Consider the following 23,366-nt stretch of genomic DNA (forward strand, 5'->3'; position numbering starts at 1 on the left):
ACCACCATAAGCTCCCATAACCTTACATGGGAGCGAATAGTCTCGGTCAACCACTGAACATGACAATCCTGACCCCTCCGGGATTGTGGAAAATGATCAGAACCTTTCACTCAGTCACTCGTGCTCCTTGTGCTCAGAGAATACACAGTGGGACGTTTTCAATATATACATTATTGTATAGAATACATGTGCTGCAATAATCGGTAGACTGAAGCAGATGAAAGTGATTACAAGCACCAATAGAGTAAATAGTAGATACAGCTCTACTATGGTGCTAAAACAGTGTATATATGCAGACACATGATAGAAGGCAGTAATCAGGCGTACTCCAACTATGCTAACCCTACTCTACCTGTACCTAGAGTGTGCATAGATGTAAAGCCAAGAATCCACTCAAGGACGATACAACCCCAATACCTGGCAGAAGAGAATGTAGGACCCTGTCTTGGCCACAAACTGGACACTCCTCTAGTAGATGTCAGACCGCTGCATGGTGAAGTCTCTGCATGCAGGGACCCTCGGTGTCGGCTGAACAGCCTCCTCTGCTAATTCTTTGGAATGCTCATTACATATAATAGAAAGTATCCTTGTGATGTGCGTATAGATCAGCAATGTTATGCATATGTAGATAGCCCTGTCGCCCCGTGGATGAAGATAGAACGACATTTGTACATTGTGAGTCTCGAGGCCTTGTACAAGGTTTTTTCAAGCATTGTGATAATGTTATGCGAAGCTAGCTGTGTAAATAAAGTAGTTTCAGAGAATCGAATCCAACATTGTCATGCACTTAAATATGTGCAAAAGGTCACAGTAGAAATGTTATTGTGCAAAATTAAGACAATGTCGGATAATTGTGTAGCTCCATTACTTGAGCCGAACCTGAGCACTTAACAAACTGACAGCATTGACAGTGGCGACTGGTGGCATCATCAGCGACTCCCTCCTTATGTATCGCTCCTTTAATTGTCAAGCATCTGGTTGCTTTGCCAGCAGTTCGATCAGCAGTGATTCAGCCAGTGGCCCCATTGATGTGTCAACATCATCGATGGTGGCAATCCGCAACTTCAAAAGAGCTTTGCAATACCATCCTCCCTGATCTTTGGCCACCAGCCTCATTTCACATAAAGCTACAAGTACAAAATCTCTTTACAGAGAAGAAAGTGGGGACAAGAACCATGTTTGGCTTTTGGAAACTGTTTATAGCCCTAGGCATGTCAATGCTTAATATATCCCATACATTATACCATGTGAGGAAAAGGATGGACAGGCAGTGAATACTCATCCTTGACTATGATGTCACAACTTGGGTATCAAACTTCTAGGCATCACTACTTCAGTGACTGTCCTGCAAAATACCTATATTATGAACCACACTACCCCATTTCTCATGCAACAGCCCGACTGGTGCTACATCTTTCAAGCCATCCCTCTTTGGTGGTGGTTGATCTGTAATCAAGGGTGGCAACCTTCTGGCACACCAGCTGAACAACTTTAATAGCCAAGATGTTTAGAGGAAGGCTCCCTCGGGAATTCTCTTCCTCATCAACTTATTTGGAAATGCATTTCTCAGTTTTCCTCCTATTCTGAACATCCATTTTCTTCATGTTTAGATACAGCCCTCAGGGCACTTTTTCAGTTCATGCCCAGGTGACTAATTTTAGTTACTCTTATCTCTGACTTGGCAGTTGGCCATTGAGAGGGCACTTGTGAACTGCAGTGACCCAAAATAAACTGACAGTGTGTTTTATAAGAATTCTGCCTTTGAGCTCACTAGTTTGATCTCATCATCTGGCATTAGTGGTCCTTGTAAATATTTTATGAGTTTGGTGGTCTCCCTTCTTGATTTGCTCTGTGTAATGAAGTAGATACACTGGGGAAGTTAATGAATAACTTCCCAAGCAAAAAAGTCACACAGTCATGTATCTTGATTGTAGTCGTAGAGACTCTTTTATTATAGGCTCATATTCCGTTATTTGTTAAAATCACCACACAAATGCTTTGCCTTGCCAACGCGTTTCATCCCTCAGGGGACTTCTTCAGGGCTTGCTAAAATAATTGTTGATTTTGTTGACCGTAAATGTGGCTCCAAATCAGCCAGGGATGTCTCCATGGACCCTGTGCTTATAGACGAAGCGACACTGCTATATTGACACCTTGTGAATGGACGTTATACCTTTTTATTAGAAAGATAAGTCAAGAGAACATGAGCCACTAACTACACGGACTCATTGTGATTCATCTGGGGAGAATCTCACCAATATACGATTTGTTCAACACTGCTATGAAGGCTGATTTGGAGCCACATTTACTGTCAACAAAATCAACAATTATTTTAGCAAGCCCTGAAGAAGTCCCATGAGGGATGAAACGCGTTGGCAAGGCAAAGCATTTGTGTGGTGATTTTAACAAATAACGGAATATGAGCCTAAAATAAAAGATTTTCTACGACTACAATCAAGATACATGACTGTGTGACTTTTTTGCGTGGGAAGTTATTCATTTGTTTATATATTGTGTTTATTCATCAGAACAAGTTATACTATGACAGCCATATAAATAGAAAATATTTCGCTCGGGTGCGGGGTTAACTCTCAGTCTTGGATAACGGTGGTTTTTTTATCACCTTTTTGGGATGTATGTGGGTCACATCCTAGACCTATTGCACCGAGACCCAATGTTTACTTAATAGGCCAATTATTTAGCAATACTTGGTGCTGGACCTTTTTAAGCTCTGATCCTGGTCTCTTGTTTAGTACACTGGGGAAGTTGATGGAAGGAAGTTTTTTCTTGGAGGCGAAGTGTCTACAGAAGTAACGTCCTACCCACAAGGAGCTAGCAGCAACTGACATATGAGAGTTCTAGAGCAAACCCAAGTACATGAAAACTTTAGAATGGAGGTAGATGACACACAGTTCATTACACACCTTCCTCCTTTACACAAGGAAAGCAGAAAGAGAAAGTACAGTGAGAACGAGGCGGAGAAGAGAAAGATGAAAGAAAATAGTGAAAAAGGAAGACAATGTGAAGAACAAAAACAAGCAATTTTAAAAGAAGGCATTAACAAAGAAGGAAATCATGCAATCTTGCTGAAATCTTTCCAGCACGAGAACTCCTTCGTGGTGCAGGCACTTTTTTGGGAGGAACACTTGGAACAACAAACACAGAATTAACTTCATTGCACATGGGAGCAATTCTATTTAAGTTTCAGATCCGACCATCATTCCATTTCACCGCATTCTGAAAGAGTTTTCTTACAAAAAAGGGTGAGGAGAACTTCGAGACACCAACGGACCTCTGTGGAAGACATACACACACTTTATCACCCTCACACACGCGGGTGTGAGAAACAGCATGCCTGGTTACAAAGTACTCTTTTCTTTTGGCAATTTTCATTTTCTGACTCTCTTGCCAGGACACCACACCAGGATCCGCACAAGGGGAAATCACACCAGGAACTGTAGTAGGGGCCATTACACCAGAACCAGCATCAGCTGTAGTAGGAGCCATTACACCAGAACCAGCATCCAAACTTACACCCACACTTTTGTCCCTCATCCACGAAACATGCGGGTATTTGTACTCCGTCCTGAAATAGCTCAAAGGGAACTTTACTTGTGGTGGAGTGAGGCATGAGACGGTAAATCTGGTAAATCATCACTTGTTCCACTATCTCCGACTTCCAGTTCTTGTTCTGAGCTTTGGCCAGTTGGATGGATTCTTTTAAGACACGGTTAAACCTCTCCACCATCCCGTTGGTTTTGGGGTGGCAGAGAGCGCAACGCTTGTGTCTGATCCCCCTTTCTGCCAAATATTCCTCCATCTACCTCGAGACCAGTTGGACCCAGTTGTCGGTTAGGAGACAGTCCGGGAGCCCTTCACGCGAGAAGACTTCCTCAAGAAACCTGATGACATCTTTAGTCTCAGTACTGTGAGTAATCTTAATCTCTGGACACCTGGAGAACATGTATAGAAGGACCCAGGCATAGAACTGGCCAGAGCTGCTCGTAATGGGACCCAGAAGATCCAATGCCACCTCCTGCCAACAACGCCCAGGGATCTTGCGCACAGCCATGGTATTGTAGACCTTGTCACAGGCATTGCATTCTTGGCAGTGAAGACACTCAAAAATACTAAGGCTGGTGGAGACGTTTAGGGGATTTCCTCCAGTTAAAGGTATGGCACATCTGTGGGGTCACAGACCAGTTTCATCAACAGTATGGGAAAAATTTGCAAAATGTATTTGAAAATACTCAATTGTTCCCAGTCCTAAGTGTAATTTTCCTCCCTGGTATGCTCTCGCAAATCTGAGCACCCAGAACTGTGATATTTGAGAGTATACTTTGTTATGTACTAAAGTCCTATTCATGAATACTATTTCCTGCTTATCTGCTAGCCAAGGCAGTGAAATAAGGGTGGGACTGTTGACCTGGCTGTGGAGTTTTACAGAAGTCTGTATAAGAGTTTGGCTGGGCTACCTGGTAAATAAGGTTTCTGTCTTGTAGCCTTAATTCAATTAGAGCATTCACCAGAGGGATTTGCCCATTAGAATCGCTGAATGTGATCCAACGGGTTACCAACCTCAGGTACTCAAACACTATATACTCACCTGGGCCTATAAACACACATTCACACAGGCTAGTTAATACCGCCCGGGTCAATTTTTATAAATGCCTTTTTATGAGATTAGTTACCTATCAGATTTTTAACTAATCTTTCACTGATCAAAAAGTTATTTCCTCTGGTCAATAGACCTATGAGTTGGAACTAGATGATGGTGAAATGACATAATATGGAATTTCCTTTCTATATCTGAAATAACCACAGACTCGGGAGAAAGTTTTAAATGTTTATCTAATTAATTAATGTGAGCCAAAGTCAAAATACAGTACGAGCTCTGTTTTCTTCAAGGAGAAAAAGTCAATTATTTCAATATCAGTCACCTATATTAGAACAAAGTTTCACAATGACAGTACTCAGGAAAGAGAGGATAGCGAGAGCAGTACAATGACATACTACACAGAAATATATGTTCGAGGCATATGAGCTGCAGATTACACACTTTTGCATAGATCGCCATCTGGTGTTGGGCCCGGATGTTTGCAGTTTGTTTTTCCTCTTGGAAAGTCTTTGGAAGTCACGAGGTCGGTGACTCCTCCTTTGGATCGTATTGCGCATGGGCTTCGGCTCCACCCTCAGATTGTTTTTTTCCGCCATCGGGCTCGGATGTAATCTTCGCGCTCCGGTTCCCAACAGCTTCCAGTTCGACGATCGACGCGCAATCCTCACCCCAATTCGCGGTATTGTTTCAATCGCAATCTCTTCAATCAACGCACCTTCTCCTCGGCACAAACCTTCGGTTCCAGTCGTCGTCGACGGCGGCCTTCGGGCCTACCCAAGCTCCGGTCCCGGATCATGGAAAGAACTCCATTTAAAAAGTGCCCTCGATGTGGGTCCGAATTTCCCCACACCGGTCTTCATGAGGTATGCAACCTCTGCCTCTCCCCTGAACACGAGGCTCGAGACTGTCCGGCCTGTAAGTCTTTCCGATCCAAAAAGACTATTCGGGACCGAAGAGCCAGAAGGAACAAGGCTCACTCCTCGACGTCCATTCCAGTCGACATCTTCGGAGACGACATCGACGATCCGGAACATCATCGCACCGAAGAGGACCTCGTCAGCGCTTCCGAGGCCGACGAGTCAGAAGTGGAAGACATCACTCCGGCGCCGAGGGTTGTGAGTACCCATCTACCCACACCCGCGCCGACACCCAAAAAGGCTTCGGTCAAGCCTTTGCCTCCGGGCCTAAGCAAGACTAGAGAGACTGCTTCACACACCCCACCTTCGGGCCCGGTGAAGAAGCCAAGTAAGCCTTCGGGCGGCTTGGGCTCGAGCCAGCCTACCAGCGGTGCCGAGAAACACACTTCGTCACCGAAAAAGAAACCGGCCTCCACCTCAACACCGAGCCCCGCACCGAAGCCCTCGGGGTCGAAACCCCGCTCTTCGGTACCGACGCCATCTTCGGTACCAACCAAACCACCCAAGGCCACCGGCACCGACACTTCCAAGCCGAAGCCCATCTCGGCGTCGACCAAGAGACCGGAGGGTCCCAAGCCGGGTTCTAAGCAACAAACCGGCACAGAAAAACCTAAAAAGACATCGGCCCTGACGCCTTTGGCGCCGACGGACCAAATAACCTCACCAGAGCTATTTACACCGGATCCCTTGCAAAAAACTCTCACCAAGGATCCAAAAACTGGACATTTGACACTCTCTGCCAAAAAGAGACATTTGGAGAAGCCTGCTCCGCCTCCACCTCCAAAGAGGAAGGACTCTGCTACCTCTCCGTTCAGAATACCTTCCCCTCCCCCTCCACCTCCTCCTCCTTCCCCCACCTCCACCCCCTCTGCCCTCTCCACCCCCACCTCATCGTTCTCCGACCCCGTCTCCAGACGATGATGATCGGGGGGACCCATATTATGATACAGGGGATGTGCCACAGGACCCCACCCCTACAGGATCCCCAGACCCATGGGACGATTACTATATTCCAGATATCCCCAACGTCCCACAAGACGATTTTTACACTTCTAGACCATCTCCACCAGAAGATTCATTAGGGTTCAACCATCTTCTGCAAAGGGCGGCACATTATCACGGGGTGGACTTGCATACCGACCCCGTGGAGGAAGATTTCCTCCTAGACACATTTGATACCTCACATAGGCCCACCTCCATACTGCCCATGCTCAAAGGGGTGGTAAAGCATGCGGCAGAAGTTTTTAAGGACCCAGTTAGAGCCAGGGTCATTAACCCATGTATTGGAAAAAAATACAAACCTGCTCCCTCAGATCCCTCCTATATCAGGGGACCAGCGCCACTAGACTCCTTAGTAGTATCTACGGCACGTAAAAGGGCAAATTCACAAGCGTCAGGTGATGCACCGCCACCTGACAAAGAATCAAAATTACTAGATGCATCAGGCAAACGCACAGCATCCCAGGCGGCCAACATATGGCGTATAGAAAACACTCAGGCACTACTGGCCAGATATGACAGGGCTCATTATGACAAATTAGAAAGCATAATGCACCATCTCCCTGAAAAATATAAAGCTAGGGCCAACAAGTTAATTCAAGAGGGTAAAACAATCACGAATACCTCCCTACGTTGTGCCCTAGATGCAGCAGACACAGCCTCCAGGGCCATCAACACCAGCGTCCTTCTCCGTCGCCATGCTTGGCTAAGGGTATCTGGTTTTAAACCAGAAGTACAAGCCTCCATCCTCAACCATCCCTTTGACCAGGAACATCTATTTGGGCCAAAGTTGGATGAGGCCTTAGAAAAAATGAAAATAGACATGAATACCGCAAAATCCATGGGGCCTTACAGTCTCACCCGCCCAGACGCTCCTTTCGCCGCTCCTCCTTTCGGAGTACATCAAGAGGCTACTCCTCGGACACAGCATCCACATCATACAAATCCCCTACTCAGACCACCTTTACAAAAGGTTACCAAAGAGGCGGCTACAGGGGTAACCACAACAAGGGCAGAGGCAAAACAAACAACGCCTGTTCTGCCACACCTCCTACCCAATGACTTCCCCCCCGCTCCCCCCAGATCATTCCACTCCGGTCGGGGGCAGACTCCAAAATTTCCTTCATGTCTGGGCGACCATCACCTCAGACAAATGGGTGACCCAAATAATTCGGTCAGGCTACTGCCTAGAACTAACCTCTACCCCCCCAAACATTCCACCCAGGCAACGCCCAATGTCACAAGAAATTCAACATTACTAAAGCAGGTGGTAATCTCCCTCCTACAAAAACAGGCAATAGAACACGTTCCTGTCAATCAACAAAATATGGGGGTCTACTCCCTATATTTTCTCATACCAAAAAGGGACAAGACTCTACGACCTATTCTAGATCTCAAACCCCTAAACACATACATACACTCAGACCATTTTCACATGGTAACGCTTCAGCAGGTACTTCCGCTCTTCCAAAACGACTTCCTCACCACACTGGACTTGAAAGACGCATACTTTCACATTCCAGTGCACCATGCTCACAGAAAGTACCTCAGATTTGTAGTGGATGGACAACACTACCAATTCAAAGTGCTCCCGTTCGGAGTCACAACAGCACCACGGGTATTCACCAAGTTCCTGGCGGTGGTGGCGGCACACTTGAGAAGACCGCACATTCACGTCTACCCATACCTAGACGATTGGCTGATAAAAGCCACTTCATACAATACGTGTGTACAACACACCGCCACCACAATCGAATTACTTCACCAACTAGGCTTCACGGTGAACCACCAAAAGTCCCAGCTACAACCATCCCACATAAAACAATACCTCGGTGCCACCATAGACACCTCAAAAGTGATAGCCTACCCCAATCCGGCCAGGATTGCAAGCATTCAGGCTTTGAGACAAAAATTCATACCTCAACACTCCCTTCCAGCACGAGTGTTCATGCAACTAATAGGGATGATGGCCTCTTGTGTGTGGCACTATGAAAATGCAAGACTCCAGATGCGTCCTCTCCAAGAGTGCTTAGCGCGCCAATGGAACCAGGCCCAAGGTCAACTGACAGATCTGGTGTTGGTAGACGGTCGCACCCATCGCTCTCTGCAGTGGTGGAACACCACAAACCTTTCCAAAGGTCGACCGTTCCTGGACCCGGTTCCCCAGATAATACTAACCACGGACGCATCGCTCTTCGGCTGGGGAGCTCACCTATTACACCTCACCGTGCAGGGCACATGGACGCCTCAACAAAAGTTACTCCATATCAACCATCTGGAGTTACTAGCAATCTTTTTAGCCCTAAAATCTTTTCAAACACAGATTTCAGGCAAGGCAGTCCTCATTCGCACAGACAACATGACGGCCATGTATTATATACAAAAACAAGGCGGCACACACTCTCCACAGCTCTCTCAACTAGCACAGAGCATATGGAGATGGGCAATACCCCAGAAAATCTTTCTCCTAGCTCAGCATGTCCCAGGAGTCCAAAACACAGTGGCAGATCTGCTCAGCAGGCAGACACAACAGATCCACGAGTGGGAGCTTCACCCGCAAGTTCTTCACCCGTGCTTTCAAATGTGGGGGCATCCACAGATAGACCTCTTTGTCACCCACGAAAACACAAAATGCCCAAGCTTCGCCGCCAGATACCCACACCCATTGTCCAAAGGAAATGCGATATGGATGAACTGGTCAGGCAAATTTGCGTACGCTTTTCCGCCTCTCCCACTCATTCCATTAGTGGTGCGCAAACTACAACAACACTCCCTCACACTAATCCTAGTAGCTCCAACGTGGGCCAGACAACCGTGGTACACAACGCTGCTGGAACTCTCTGTAGTACCACACCAAAAACTACACCTCTCACCATGCCTTCTAACCCAGAACCATGGAGAGATCCGACACCCGGACCCAGCTCAGCTCAACCTTGCGATCTGGCTCCTGAAATCCTAGAATTTGGGTACCTAAATGTTCCCCCTGACTGTATGAACGTCATCAGAGAAGCTAGAACACAACCTTTCCGCAAGACCAAACAACTGTTTGTCTCTTCCTCTCCACCACACAAGGGCAACCCCATCTCAAAATCAGGGATAGCTAGGTGGATTGTAAAATGCATTCAGATTTGCTACCACAAAGCAAAACAAATGCTATCCGTTTCCCCTAATGCCCATTCTACACGAAAGATAGGGGCTTCCATGGCATTTTTAGGGAACATCCCATTAGATGACATCTGCAAAGCAGCTACATGGTCAACACCGCACACTTTCACTAAACACTATTGTGTAGATGTGCAAACTAAGCAACAAGCTAGTGTGGGCCAGGCTGTACTCAAAACATTATTTCAAACCACTGCAACAGATACCGGTGGTCGCCGCTAAGGTTGGGAACTGCTATATAGTCTATGCAAAAGTGTGTAATCTGCAGCTCATATGCCTCGAACGGAATATGCTACTTACCAGTATGCATCTGTCCTTGGCATGTAGAGCTGCAGATCTACACACGCCCACCCTCCTCCCCGGCTACCTGTATCTGTTCCAGTTTATCTTATTTAGATATACACACATGGGTTTCTTCACTGTTATTACTACGCTCCATCTTTCCCTGCTGGTGAAAAACAATCTGAGGATGGAGCCGAAGCCCATGCGCAATACGATCCAAAGGAGGAGTCACCGACCTCGTGACTTCCAAAGACTTTCCAAGAGGAAAAACAGACTGCAAACATCCGGGCCCAACACCAGATGGCGATCTATGCAAAAGTGTGTAGATCTGCAGCTCTACATGCCAAGAACAGATGCATACTGGTAAGTAGCATATTCCTTACCTACAATGGTGTGGAAACCAACCCTTTGGCCAAGGAGCTGGAAGGGTTCCCTGGGAAAGATCAGGTGACAAAGACTTCAGGACAGGTTTCAGGACAGAATTCAGGACAGAATAGATGACCTCTTCTAGATCTGATGCCTGCGTCGCACCCCTCTCTGACACTATCTTCCTCCTCGATTCTTCCGCAATCTTCTAATTAATTGGCTTGAATTCTAAGTCTGCAAATCGATTCTTCTACAGCATTCGTGCAGCTCTCGGACAGCATCTCGGTCTCTCAGCATCACTTTGTGTGTTCTAACTAAACTACCTCAATTATACCTTTCATTGCTCATTAACCACCCATTAATGTTTCAACTTTATGAAACTCCTAATTCTGATTGGACAGGCAAGGGGGTATGATCATCACACCATGCTAAGTTTTAATAATTTTCTTTGGTTCTTTGTTTATTATTCCCGCCCCCTAATTCCTATTCCCAAGATTTATTTCCCACCCGCATTGCACATCTTTATCAATATAAATGAATACATATAACAGTTGTCTGTACAATAAGCAGGATGTCCTGCAGGTTCCCAGGACATGTAAAAATGATGGCCTTGGACAAGTTTCCACAAACGACATCGTGGCTTCCCGGCTTGTTATTACTGCGCCTGCGTAAAAGTCATGTGTAGTGCAGGGTTCTCTCTCTCTCAGATGCCCAAATACGAACTAGTAGAGAGGTCAAAAAGAAACATATTAATTTCAGAATAAAATGATTTCACTGTATACCACCTATCTCCACACTAATCCCATTTACTTATAAAAGCTCTACCCGCATTAGCACTTAGGAAAAAGGCTTGCTTTAGTTTCGGCGAAGAGGGTGCTTAGCATGTGAGCTTTCAAGCAGCCATTTTTAGAGCGACTGCGCAGGTGCAGAAATTTCCCTCCAAGCGAAAGACTCGTCATTCTGCGTAGATGCAGTTGACGCATGCGCAGTACGTTTCCCGCGTTAGCAGCCATCTTATGTTTTACTCTGGTTACTTGTTAGTAAAACACGTAAGCAAGCTTCATCTTGCTAAAATATGTAATGAGGTGCATATTAATTTACACAATACTTTATTAATACAGTGTTACGAGTTATATGAGCGGATTGCATCAGAACAAGTCTCTTTTATACGAGTCCTTGCTCCATCAAATGGAAGCAGCTTTTTTCCCTCCGCTTTTATTTGCAGGAAGCATGGGTTAGGAATTTTGGAAACTAACTTTAATTTTTAATGGCAGATCGCTCTACAGAGAGATATTTTGGTTTTGCGTATATTTAGCTGGCCCTGAATGTGGGGCCAGATTACTTTGCTCCTGATACTTGACCCTTTGGTGGCTAGAATAATTTTAATTTGAATGGAATTCAACCTAAGAAACAATTGATTATTGATCCACCTCTAAATTAGGGAGAGGCAATTTAGCATACTTTGGTCAGCCAGCTACCTATTTTCCTCTGCCTTTTTTTATTTTTATTTTTTATTTTTTTATTTTAAACCAGTGCCTCTTTATGGAAGTTTATCAAATACAAAGGGGAGAAAATAAAATGGAGGAAAAATTAACTTACATACACTCCTCATGTAGGAGAAAAAGAACAAATCTGAGAATACAGCTACACCCAGTCAACTCTCCCTTTATCCATTTCCTCCACCCCAGTCGGCCCATTAGAGTCTTGGCTCAGAGGAGAAGGTCGGGTACAATCTGTCTATATCTTTATTAAGAAAGGTTTGCATTAAGCTGCCACGTGGCTATGGGTGCCATCCTTCCATGGTATTGTCTGTAACTGTGTTCGTAGTCCACAGAGTCACAGTGCCCATAATCACACTGTTGATTTGTTTTATAGATACAGATTATACAGAGCCCAATGCCTCATTTGTAGGTATTGCATCCTATCTGTCTCCTGCAACTCGAAATCACATTTACATTCTGGAAACGTTTTAATGTATTGGTGCAAAAAAGATCTGATTGAACTCTACACGCCTCCTTGTGAGATCTTATTGCATTCCTGGTGTAAAATCCAGGGTATTAGGCAAGGGAAAGGTGGTGAGCGATCCCTTTCATCTTAATCTGTCCCAGATCTCTAGCATAATTCAAGTAGAGGTGGGCAGATGCGCGCTTGTGGCATTTGAAATAGTGGCAACCAAGATAGGTCCTAGAGTGATCTCTGAGCGATCGCCTGATCACTCACTTATCTCTCTCCTTAGCAGTCCATTTTACAATGTGCCTAACGTTTTGTGTAGAATGTTGGGGCAGCCCAGGCCTCATCATTTGCTAGAGCCCATCCGCAATCTCTTGCTTATATAGGGCCTACAGCCTGCCCAAATAAGACCAACAACCTTTCTTTGAATGTCCTGCAACTGTTTTATGGTGATGAGGACTGACAGTGCCTAGAAAACATAGAGCAGCCTCTGCATCAGGCTAATTTTGTTCACATTGATTCCACCCACTCCCAAAATAGACCTTGAGTTCCATTGTTTGAGGTGCACCTTTATTTGGTTACAAAGAACTGGTCACTTAGCCACTCACCGATCTACTGTTCGCTGCTGATCCTCCTGTGAAAGTTGCGGTTCCAGTATCTCTAATCTGTGTCTATTAATTTTAAATCCTCAGGCTGCCTCAAACCTGTAAAGTTCCTCCAGAGTTGCAGTCAATGACTGCAATGCATCTGACAGTGAGAGCATGACATAATCTTGTTTAAGCAGATCTTATGTTCTTCTGGGCCAAATGTAAACATTTTTGATTTCACATTGTCTCCTAATTCTGAACGCAAGCAACCATACCTTGTACAAGATGTAAGCCACAGGGGGCCCAATCTCCTTCCGATTAGCCAAATCCAGTCCTCGAGGTCCAACTCACATGATGGATGCCTTTTCTGCATCCATGCTTAGAATTACCATCAGGACCTTTTACCTGCTAGGTGTCTCCACCAGGTGCACAATTCTCCTTGTGTTATCTGGCCCTAACCTATCTTTGATAAAGCCCACCTGGTCAAAATCTTGAAGAAGGGCATCCAGTTGTCAAGGCGATTGGGCAAAATTCTAGTGTATTGCTGGACATTCGTATTTAAAAGTGTGACAGGCCTATCAGAGGCACAACTCGTAAGATGTTTTCTGCATTTTGGAATTGGAGCAACAGCTCCCTCTCTCATTGTAGACATCACCCCTCCACACCTCCCGCAAGCAAAATTGTTAAGTTAGTCTGTTAGTTGCCTACTTAATTAAGCACTGCATAAAACACTAGGGTAAAGCTGTCCAGATTGAGTGTTTTTGTTCAGGAGCATACTTTTTAGTACATGTTGCGGCTAACTTAGCTCTAACGGGCCCTTCAGATCCTCTACATCTGAGTAAGGTTTGGCAGGGAGATCAACTTGTTCAAGGTATTTCCTAATATCTGTTGTTTTCAACCCTTTTTATATAACTCAATGTAGAAAACCTTGAAAGCTTCTCTTTTCTGCCTCATTTCTGGTTAGTGCTCCATCTTTTTTTCCTGAACTGCATAACCCATTTCCTTGCCCTCAGAGCACAAAGGTATCTAGCTAAGATTGTACCTATTTGGTTCCCCTTTTCATAGAACTGTTGCCCCCAGTAGTGTGAGCTCTGTTCTGAACAGGTCTCCCTCAACTGTAGATCAGAAATCTCTATAGTCTCCCCCTGCGCCACCGCATTTCACACTTTTTTCTCTTCTATTTTATTGTTCGCAAAGTTCTCTTCTTTGACCATCTCTGCTTTGTTAGCTGGATCACAAAACAGCATGTGGTGTAGCCTCCATCTGGTTTTCCCATGCTCTGCCCCCACCCCTCCCACTCTACTGTAATGTGTGCGTGATCAGATACAAAGATCTTTGAGATTTCTATATTCCTCAGCCTATGAATAGTACCCTGCGAGCCAAATCGAGGCAGGATGTTCTGTGGATGTAGGAGTGGAAAAAAAATCGTTATCTCTTGAGTGTACCACCTGCCTGAAGTCTTCAAGACCCCTGTCCACTATGACTTATAATTCTTTTTTTATTTTTTTATTTTTTTTTAAATTCCGAAGCCCCTCTTCTGTTTTGTGAGAGCTACCTAGGCGGACATCCCAAACCATGCTAAAGTTTTCTCTCAGTATGATGAAACTCTTCCCACCCCACCCCACACAAAGGAATCTTCATGAGTGTTGGGGGCAGAAACATTCAATAACATGAGTTATTATGTTCACTTGGAGGTATGCTCGGATGAATCGACTCCGGATCATTTTTCACTCGCATGAATTCTCTTCCCAGCAAGTGATATTTCATGGAACTGTAATGTTAGCTGGTTGTTGCTAACAGAGTTTAAATGCCCCCCTACACCCACACCCCTGCGCTCCCCTCATGTTTCTCAGTGCCTAGGCCAGCAAAACCTGATCAAATGTGAATATTGTCTCTCCTGGAACTATTTTTGAGATCTTCACTTTTCTCTTTCATAAGTTATACTTCTGATTCAAATGAAGCCACCATAGTGGGGAAGAGTTGGTCTGTCGTCCCGGTTAAATCCAGTTGTAATTCCGTGTTCTCTATCCTATGATCCATGAATTGTGGGTCTTATTCCACTTCTTGGAGGATATATTTTATTTCTGCTTGCAACACTACAGGTTCCTCAGTGAGGAGCATTTCGAAGCCTGAATTTAAGGCTGCAAGACAGTCCTTCACAGACGGAAGGCGTTCTCTGAAAAGGTCAAATCTACGTTCACCCCACGGGCCAGGCACTTGTAATGCCTGCTCAAAAATCCATTGATCGTGCCTCCTCCCATGCGCCTAGAAGGCCTGGACATGAGGTCATCTTACTAGCTCTAATCTATTTTCGCTGCTGAGGCAAGTCTGATCGCCCCAGTGTTTAAGAGGTCCAGTTCGGCACAGCGGGGGAGGTCTGTGCCTGTCTCAGTGATCATTCCAGCATTGTAGGGTCTCAGTGTCTTTGCCCCCCCCCGCTCCTTGATTCTGCCCCCCCTTTATTTCAGGCGAGGGACTGATGCACTTCAGTGATCCCAATGATATCTAAGTGAAGATGTAATATTGGAGTTGATTATTTTATTGTCTATCAGAAGTGGGAAGCAGGGTCTGTCTCCACACCCCAGTGTTTTTTCTGCGGACGTCAATGTTCTCTTCTATGCTGTGTATGTTCAGCCTTTCTCATCTCTTCCCCCAGGACAAAAGGAACATAGGAATAGAGGTAGCACTCTCTTTCCGCTCACAGCGGGTACACGCATGTTGAGTACACCATGACGCATTAGCACCTCCAGGGCCTGCTACACAAACCACTCTACTCCTACGAGTGGTAGGCCTATGTGCCTATGTAAGTTAAGTAGGTGGTACTCTAAAAATAAATTGTCTGAGAGTTGCCTCACTTCCCTCTCTATTTGCACGCCGCCATTTTAAATCAGTCTAGTGTCTGTCCAACAAACTCCCTTGTCGCCAGGCTTTAAAGGGCGGCCCCTGCCCACATTTACATTAGTGAGGCCCTTGGGAGAGAGGCCTGGTTCCCATGTGCTGCTCCCTGGTGCCTCCTGGCTCCTCCTCATTGTCTGCCGGTGCCACCATCTTTTATTTGGCTGGTTGGCCGGCCTGCCGGTCAGTGCTCATGCAGATTTGGCATCTGCTTGACCTTGAATGCTGTTCGAGGCATGTGGGCTGCTGAATTGATATCTGTGCATAGATCGCCGCCTAGTGTTGGGTCCGGATGATTGCACATTGTTTTCCTGGAAGAGTCTTTGAAGTATCACGAGATAGGTGGCTCCTCCCCTGGACTACAGTGCGCATGGGCATCCTCTCCATCCTCAGATTGTTTTTTTCCGCCATTGGGTTCGGATGTGCTTATCTTAGCTCAAGTTAGGAAAACTTTATTTAAGGCCAAAAGCCTTTAGGTATCGTCGGTATTGTTTGCGTTCGGTATCGACAAACTATTATACTTGTTCTCTGATTTATTCACACTTCTCGGACCTAGTTTCGGTCCGAACATCGATCGACGTTCGAGGATGGAATCGAGGACTCCCTTCAAGAGATGTCCTTTATGTCATGCGAAATATCCACACATCGATGTCCATCCGGTGTGTAACAAATGTTTATCACCGGATCATGATGAGTCAAGGTGTATGGCCTGCGCCCGGTTCCGGTCAAAGAAGACACTTCGGAATCAACGGGCGGCTAGATTGGAGGCCAAACAACCGGCGCCTAACCCGGTTAACATATTCAGCAACGAGGATGAAGAAGTCGAGAGCGTCGAAGAGATAGACTCGAGCCATGCTTCGGAGCATGAATCCCAATCTGATGACGATGATGAGGTGATCTTCGAGGACGAAGACATCGTCAACGAGGTAGGAGACGACGATGAGGCCCTTGGGGCCGAGGAAGATAGCTCGGGCGAGGAGCTAGGCCCATCCGTCGATGCGGAGGCCGAAGGACACAGTCTTGATAAGGCTCAGGTCGAGGGATCGCCTGCGGGCCTTACCCAAGATCAGTCGGATCGTTCTACAGCCCCGCCTGAAGGCCCGGCTTCGAACATTTCAAAAGAGCCAACACTATCAAAAAAGACTGGTTTCGATTCAGTGAAAGCGAAACCAAAACCAGCACCGGTCACATCGAAACCGAAAGTGCAACTGGTTCAGGTCGGATCGAAGGCATCGAAGCCCTCCAATCCGTCGACACAGAAAAGGGACATCGGAGCCGAACAAAGAAAGAAGGACTTCGGTACCGAGAAACCAAAGAAGGGCTTCGGCACCGAGACACAGAAGAAGGCCCTCGGTCCCGAGAAGACGCAACGGCCTATGGCACCGAAGGTTGGAGCACCGACCACCAAGGTCACGGTGGTCGATCCGACTACGTCAACACCGAAGAGTGCGACGACTGCCAAAATATCGAATCAACAAGGCGTCGATCCCAAACTCCGGATCGAAAACCCGAAGACTGGGAAGAAACCGGAGACCGCGTCGAGGCCTGTCTCAAAAGAGCCTATCGGTTCCAAAGCACCGTCTGCATTCACGCTGCAACAGGTGTCGGAGTCCCTACAGCGCATCAGGGAACGGGCAACCCTCGAACCAAAAACGGGTCCCGAACCACACAAAGTCGCCAAAGCTCACTCGGCGCCGGCACCGATCAAGTTTGGATTGCCGCCACCGGGGGCACCGAAGATGTTCGAACTTCGGAGAAGTCTCGAACAACCACGAACAGTGTCCACGGAAAGAACCGATGTCGAGGACTCGCAGGCCCAGTTTATCGACGCCGACACTGGTAGGCTGTTGTTCCGCAAGCGGAGAATTGTTCCAGAGAAGGCTTTGGACTCCTACAAGATTCCACTAAAAAGGAAACTGGCATCAGGTTCGACGCCAGTGCTTGTAGAAACATTCCACACCCATCCTCAGGAACCACCATCCTTTTCTCCTACACACTCAGAACAGGATGCAGGAGAGGGCTATATTGGGGATGATACCACTTATCCTGTGGATAATGACCCTGATGACCAACAGCAAGACCAAGACCAAGCATGGGGAGACCCTACTGACCAAGGTGACCCACAAGATGCTCCTGACACTCATCTTAATAATGTCAAACCATCTCCCACTGAAGATACTGCTGCTTTTAATGCCCTCATTGAAAGGGCAGCTGCCAATCACGGAATGGAACTCCATTCTGACTGTGGAAGAGGATTAATTGGTGGACACGTTCTCCACATCAGAACGAACGGTCAAGACTCTACCAATGTTGAAAGGGGTTCTTAAACATGCTAAGGACATCTTTAAGGAAACCACCAGGGCACGGGTATTGAACCCGAGAATAGAGAAGAAATACAAACCTGCACCCGGAGACCCAATGTACATTGAGGGTCAATTGCCGTTGGACTCCATGGTAGTTTCTAATGCTCGCAAGAGAGCTAACTCGCAGACTACAGGTGATGCTCCTCCTCCAGACAAGGAGTCCAAAGTGCTAGAAACATCAGGCAAAAGGGTAGCAGCACAAGCAGCAAACATCTGGCGCATTGCCAACACTCAGGCCCTCCTGGCCCGATACGACACGATACACTAGAAACACTGCCAGAACACCTACCAGATGAATACAAAGATGGAGCGGAGCTCCTCATCAGAGAGGGACAACTCATTACAGATGCATCCATCAAATGCGCACTGGATGCAGCTGACACTGCAGCAAGGGCAATCAACACTAGTGTGATGTTGAGGAGGCACGCATGGCTGAGAATATCAGGCTTCAAACCTGAGATTCAAAATAATATCTTGAATCAACCAGTCAACCCAGACTTTTTATTTGGCGCCGAGGTTGACACTACACTGGAAAAGATTAAAAAGGACACTGAAACTGCGAAATCTATGGGGGCTCTACAGTCGCAGCAGTTTCGGAGTGGCTCCTTTCGTCGCCCCGGGAATAGAGGAGCAGCTAGAGGTCAGGGGTCCCAGCAGCAGTACAGTAAACGAGGTACCCAGAGTACCTATAATAAAAACAATAGGGGTGGATATCGTGGATCCAGCACCAAAGGCAGAGGACGAGGACACAACAACACCAGGTCCTCCCCCAATAACAAACAGTGACGTCTTGTCGCTGCCCCCCGCCCACATAACACCGGTCGGGGGGAGACTCCAACAGTTCCTGCCAGTCTGAACATCCATCACCACAGACAGGTGGGTCAGAGAAATTGTCCAGTACGGTTATTGTCTGGAATTAACATCCAATCCACCCAACATACCACCAAGACACCGTCCTATGTCCGCAGAGCACTTGACATTATTGCAGCAAGAAGTACTAAGTATGCTGCAAAAAGGAGCCATAGAGCTCGTGCCTATGGAACAGCGGGGGTCAGGGGTGTACTCTCTGTACTTCTTAATCCCAAAAAAGGAAGGGTCTTTACGACCTATACTAGACCTCCGCCCCCTCAACCAATACATTCTGTCAGAGCATTTTCATATGCTCACCCTCCAGCAGGTTCTGCCGTTACTCAGTCAGGGAGACTTCCTAGCAACACTAGACTTAAAGGATGCGTATTTCCACATACCCATACACCCATCACACAAAAAATATCTCAGGTTCACTCTTCAGGATCAGCATTATCAGTTCAAAGTACTCCCTTTCGGAGTAACAACAGCGCCCAGAGTCTTTACCAAGTGCCTCACGACAGTGGCCGCACACTTACGGAGACCGCACATTCACGTCTTCCCTTACCTGGACGACTGGCTTGTTCAGGCAAAGTCAGCCCAGCAGTGTGCCAGCCACATATCCCACACCATTCACCTTCTTCACAGTCTAGGATTCTCACTGAATTATCCAAAGTCACATCTCCAACCCGCCCACGTACGGCAGTACCTGGGCGCGACTATAGACACTCTGGCTGCCAAAGCTCAGCCCAATTAAGCGAGAATCAACAGCATGCAACTGCTGATAAAAAAGTTCAGACCACAACACTCCCTTCCAGCGCGAGTGTTCCTGCAGTTGATAGGCATGATGGCCTCCTGCATCTTCATAGTCCCGCACGCGAGACTACATATGCGCCCGCTTCAGGAGTGCTTGGCACGTCAATGGAATCGGACTCAAGGACAGTTGAAAGACCTAGTGTTGGTGAGCGGTCGGGCATACAACTCTCTGCATTGGTGGAATCCACACAACCTTTGCAAGGGCCGACCGTTCCAAGAGCCTGTTCCACAAATAATACTGACGGCGGACGCGTCTCTCCAGGGATGGGGAGCTCATCTAGTCAATTACACAGTACAGGGACTATGGACGACACAGTAACAGAAGATGCACATCAACCTCCTGGAACTGATGGCTATCTTCCTGGCAATGAAAGCATTCAAAGTACACTTGTGCAACAAAGTCGTGTTGATCCGGACGGACAACATGACTGCCATGTACTACATACAGAAGCGGGGAGGAACACACTCTCCACAGTTGTCTCATCTGGCTCAGAGCATGTGGAAGTGGGCCATTCAGAGGAACATGTTCCTCATGGCGGAACACCTCCCGGGCAAGGACAACCAGATGGCGGATCTGCTCAGCAGACACAGCCACCAAATGCACGAATGGGAGCTACATCCATCAGTACTCCAACCGTACTTCCAGCAGTGGGGTCATCCAGAGATAGACCTATTCGCCACAAGGGAAAACGCAAAATGCCAAAGCTTTGCCGCCAGGTTTCCGCATCCACAGTCGCAGGGCAATGTGATATGGATGAACTGGTCAGGCAGATTTGCGTACGCTTTTCCCCCAGCGCCATTAATACCGCTAGTGGCACGCAAACTACGGTGACACTCATCCTGGTTGCTCCAATGTGGGCATGCCAGCCATGGTACACCACGTTACTAGAACTGTCCGTGGTGCCGCCTCAAAGACTGCGGCTAACACCCAAACTTTTAACATAGAACCATGGCGAAATTCAGCACCCAGATCCGCAACAGCTGAACCTGGCGATCTGGCTCCTGAAGTCTTAGAGTTTGGCTACCTGAACCTGCCTCCAGAATGTATGGATATCATCAAGGAGGCCAGGAGACCCACGACCAGAGCTTGCTAGGTGGCTAAATGGAAAAGGTTTGTCATTTACTGTAAAAACAATGACATTAATCCGCTGGATGCATCCATTCAGAACATCATCTGTTACCTGTTACACATCTACCGATGCAATCTGGCATACAACTCCATCCGTATACATCTAACCGCAATAGTGGCCTATCTTCAGAACAGGCAGCACCTCTCTTTATTCAAGGTGCCTGCCATCAAAGCCTTCTTAGAGGGACTCAAAAGAGTGATTCCTCCAACTCACCCACCGGCACCGGTGTGGAACCTGAATGTGGTCCTCACCAGATTAATGGGTCCACCATTTGAACCTCTACATTCATGTGAGATTCAATTCCTCACCTGGGAAGTAGCCTTCTTAGTGGCAATCACTTCTTTGAGAAGAGTTGGTGAACTCCAGGCACTAACCATTCAAGAGCCATTCATACAGGTTCACGCAAACAGAGTTGTACTACGTACTAACCCCACTTTCATGCCTAAAGTGATATCGCAGTTCCACATGAATCAAACTATTGAACTGCCTGTTTTCTTTCCAAATCCAGAAAATGTCGCGGAGAGAATGCTCCATACACTAGATGTAAAGAGGGCTCTCATGTACTATATAGACAGAACAAAGGATTTTAGGAAAACAAAACAACTGTTCGTTGCCTTTTCTCCACAACACAAGGGCAACGCCATTTCCAAAGCAGGGATAGCCAGATGGATCGTTAAATGTATTCAAATTTGCTATGAAAAAGCTAAACGCACATTAACGATTCCTCCCAGAGCCCACTCAACACGAAAGTTAGGGGCGTCCATGGCTTTCCTGGGGAATATTCCTTTAGAGGAAATATGTAGAGCAGCCACATGGTCCACTATACATACATTTACAAAACACTACTGTGTAGATGTACATTCAAAACAGCAGGCAGCTGTAGGACAGGCTGTTCTCAAGACCCTTTTTCAGACTGCTGCAGCTGGCACGGGCAGCCGCCGCTAATAGAGGGACTGCTATATAATCTATGCACAGATATGAATTCAGCAGCCCACATGCCTCGAACTGAATATGCTACTTACCAGTATGCATCTGACCTTGGCATGTAGGGCTGCTGACATTCATATCGCCCACCCTCCTCCCCGGCGCCTGTAGCGGCTGCAGCACTCAGAATTACTGTATAGCATGGTCATCACTTACGGTATCTACTCCATCACTGCCACAATGGCGAAAAACAATCTGAGGATGGAGAGGATGCCCATGCGCACTGTAGTCCACGGGAGGAGCCACCTATCTCGTGATACTTCGAAGACTCTTCCAGGACAACAATGTGCAATCATCCGGACCCAACACTAGGCGGCGATCTATGCACAGATATGAATGTCAGCAGCCCTACATGCCAAGAACAGATGCATAGTGGTAAGTAGCATATTCAATTTGCGCCAAGTTATGCCATGCTCAGTGACCCCTCACCAGCAGGAGGCCCTTAACTTTGCCGATCAGGGCTCCATTTCTCAGTGGAGTTTGAAGCAGTGCACACTGGATACTAGCACACTTCCTTCTTACCCGGTCATCCTCCACCTGATTTATAAATAGGTTCTGAACTCCATTTTGGCATTATCAGCATATTTACTTTAACATGTGGCTCCCATTATTTGGAGTAGGTTAGTCAGCAGCTGCATGTTTATTTGAAAAAGAAAAGGTGATAACCTTCATCATTTTTTTTTATTTATTTTTTTGGGGGGGTGAGGTTACTGGGATTGGAAGGTAAGTGGAAGCATGAAGACCGACTGAGATCTGCCTTCAACAATTGAGTTTACCCAAGCTAATCCCGTTCCTGAAAATCATGCTCCTTGAGGATGGAATGATTACTAGTAGCAAAGGCAGCAGCAGAGGTCCATAAAACCAAGGCCTGACCCCACCTCCATCCACCAAGATAGATGGCCAGTTCATCCAGAAGAGGTAATTTGTTAACCCATGGCAGAGGATGGGAGAGACCCTAACTGTTCTCAATACTCTTGGCTTGTTGACATGGTTTGCGTGAAGTATTACAAACTGCTGCTTTCTGTTGTGAATTGGTATGTTTTGTATAGTCACACAATATTTTTTTGTTAATGTGGCTTGAATGTGAAAAATGTGGTTTATTGCAGGCTGCGCTATTCTGTTTACAGTGCTTGGTACATTGCAGCGCCTGATAGTGTAGCATAGTATGTGACGCGTGTCATTCCCCACATTTGGCTCGTCCTACTCATGACCTCGTTTCCAGGTAGCTCACTGTAGTGAATAGCACAATGCCCAACATGCTACACCTCTGACCTTTTTTCAAAGAGAGTAGACTGTCACTGAGCTCTGTTCGACATCCATTCCTGTAATTTGCAGTTTATTGATGTGTGTATTTTGGGAAAGCAAAAAGGACAGAAAGATGTTATTTCTGTATATTTGGAGCCCTTGCATCCTCCTTGAACCACAAAATAGCTATAAAATAACCTTTGTCA

At 46.5% G+C, this 23,366-nt stretch overlaps 1 protein-coding gene across 1 annotated transcript in view; it reads left to right on the top strand.

Annotated features, from left to right (window-relative positions):
- Positions 1 to 23,366, top strand: part of PARP3 (poly(ADP-ribose) polymerase family member 3) — a 143,145-nt gene that overhangs the window by 64,704 nt on the left and 55,075 nt on the right. The window lies entirely within an intron of this gene.

Source organism: Triturus cristatus, chromosome 9, assembly GCF_964204655.1.
Source record: "Triturus cristatus chromosome 9, aTriCri1.1, whole genome shotgun sequence".
Lineage (NCBI taxonomy): Eukaryota > Metazoa > Chordata > Amphibia > Caudata > Salamandridae > Triturus > Triturus cristatus.